This window comes from Synchiropus splendidus, unplaced genomic scaffold, assembly GCF_027744825.2.
Source record: "Synchiropus splendidus isolate RoL2022-P1 unplaced genomic scaffold, RoL_Sspl_1.0 HiC_scaffold_45, whole genome shotgun sequence".
Taxonomy (NCBI): Eukaryota; Metazoa; Chordata; class Actinopteri; order Syngnathiformes; family Callionymidae; genus Synchiropus; species Synchiropus splendidus.
The window spans coordinates 250,001-252,500 of record NW_026527079.1 but is presented as its reverse complement, the minus strand read 5'-3'; positions in this window follow the sequence as shown (position 1 = coordinate 252,500).

Here is a 2,500-nt window from a genome sequence, read left to right as displayed (position 1 = left end):
CTCCGGGGGTCAGGGGGGGGGGGCACTCGGTCGCCTGGCCTGCCCGACCGAGGCGTGCGGCAGGCCGGGCAAAGAGCACCGTGATTCGCACCCTTGAGCCCCAGTGAAACCCCTGGAAGACATAAGCCCGACCCCACCGGGGCTCGACTTGGTACAATTTTCGGGCGACCTAATTTTTTGTCACTCAAAGGGTTTGGGCGCCTAATTTTTTGTCACAGCTCCGGCACCTAATATTTTGTCACTCTGGGTCTCCGACCCAGAGAGCCTCCGGGACCGCCCCAGGACCCCCTGCCCGGCTCCGGGGACCCTCCCCGGGCCTGAGGGACCGGCTGGACCCGGGAGGGTCCGGGTCTTCTCGGACCTCCGGGGGTCAGGAGGGGCACTCGGTCGCCTGGCCTGCCCGACCGAGGCTTGCGGCTGGCCGGGCAAAGAGCACCGTGATTCGCACCCTTGAGCTCCAGTGAAACCCCTGGAAGACATAAGCCCGACCCCACCGGGGCTCGACTTGGTACAATTTTCGCGCGACCTAATTTTTTGTCACTCAAAGGGTTTGGGCGCCTAATTTTTTGTCACAGCTCCGGCACCTAATATTTTGTCACTCTGGTTCTCCGACCCAGAGAGCCTCCGGGGCGGCCCCAGGACCCCCTGCCCGGCTCCGGGGACCCTCCCCGGGCCTGAGGGACCGGCTGGACCGGGGAGGGACCGGGTCTTCTCGGACCTCCGGGGGTCAGGGGGGGGGCACTCGGTCGCCTGGCCTGCCCGACCGAGGCGTGCGGCTGGCCGGGCAAAGAGCACCGTGATTCGCACCCTTGAGCTCCAGTGAAACCCCTGGAAGACATAAGCCCGACCCCACCGGGGCTCGACTTGGTACAATTTTGGCGCGACCTAATTTTTTGTCACTCAAAGGGTTTGGGCGCCTAATTTTTTGTCACAGCTCCGGCACCTAATATTTTGTCACTCTGGTTCTCCGACCCAGAGAGCCTCCGGGGCGGCCCCAGGACCCCCTGCCCGGCTCCGGAGACCCTCCCCGGGCCTGAGGGACCGGCTGGACCCGGGAGGGACCGGGTCTTCTCGGACCTCCGGGGGTCAGGGGGGGGCACTCGGTCGCCTGGCCTGCCCGACCGAGGCGTGCGGCTGGCCGGGCAAAGAGCACCGTGATTCGCACCCTTGAGCTCCAGTGAAACCCCTGGAAGACATAAGCCCGACCCCACCGGGGCTCGACTTGGTACAATTTTCGCGCGACCTAATTTTTTGTCACTCAAAGGGTTTGGGCGCCTAATTTTTTGTCACAGCTCCGGCACCTAATATTTTGTCACTCTGGTTCCCCGACCCAGAGAGCCTCCGGGGCGGCCCCAGGACCCCCTGCCCGGCTCCGGGGACCCTCCCCGGGCCTGAGGGACCGGCTGGACCCGGGAGGGACCGGGTCTTCTCGGACCTCCGGGGGTCAGGGGGGGCACTCGGTCGCCTGGCCTGCCCGACCGAGGCGTGCGGCTGGCCGGGCAAAGAGCACCGTGATTCGCACCCTTGAGCTCCAGTGAAACCCCTGGAAGACGTAAGCCCGACCCCACCGGGGCTCGACTTGGTACAATTTTGGCGCGACCTAATTTTTTGTCACTCAAAGGGTTTGGGCGCCTAATTTTTTGTCACAGCTCCGGCACCTAATATTTTGTCACTCTGGTTCTCCGACCCAGAGAGCCCCCGGGACCGCCCCAGGACCCCCTGCCCGCCTCCGGGGACCCTCCCCGGGCCTGAGGGACCGGCTGGACCGGGGAGGGACCGGGTCTTCTCGGACCTCCGGGGGTCAGGGGGGGGCACTCGGTCGCCTGGCCTGCCCGACCGAGGCGTGCGGCTGGCCGGGCAAAGAGCACCGTGATTCGCACCCTTGAGCTCCAGTGAAACCCCTGGAAGACATAAGCCCGACCCCACCGGGGCTCGACTTGGTACAATTTTCGCGCGACCTAATTTTTTGTCACTCAAAGGGTTTGGGCGCCTAATTTTTTGTCACAGCTCCGGCACCTAATATTTTGTCACTCTGGTTCCCCGACCCAGAGAGCCTCCGGGGCGGCCCCAGGACCCCCTGCCCGGCTCCGGGGACCCTCCCCGGGCCTGAGGGACCGGCTGGACCCGGGAGGGACCGGGTCTTCTCGGACCTCCGGGGGTCAGGGGGGGCACTCGGTCGCCTGGCCTGCCCGACCGAGGCGTGCGGCAGGCCGGGCAAAGAGCACCGTGATTCGCACCCTTGAGCTCCAGTGAAACCCCTGGAAGACATAAGCCCGACCCCACCGGGGCTCGACTTGGTACAATTTTGGCGCGACCTAATTTTTTGTCACTCAAAGGGTTTGGGCGCCTAATTTTTTGTCACTCAAAGGGTTTGGGCGCCTAATTTTTTGTCACAGCTCCGGCACCTAATATTTTGTCACTCTGGTTCTCCGACCCAGAGAGCCTCCGGGGCGGCCCCAGGACCTCCTGCCCGGCTCCGGGCCCCCCCCATCGGCCTGAG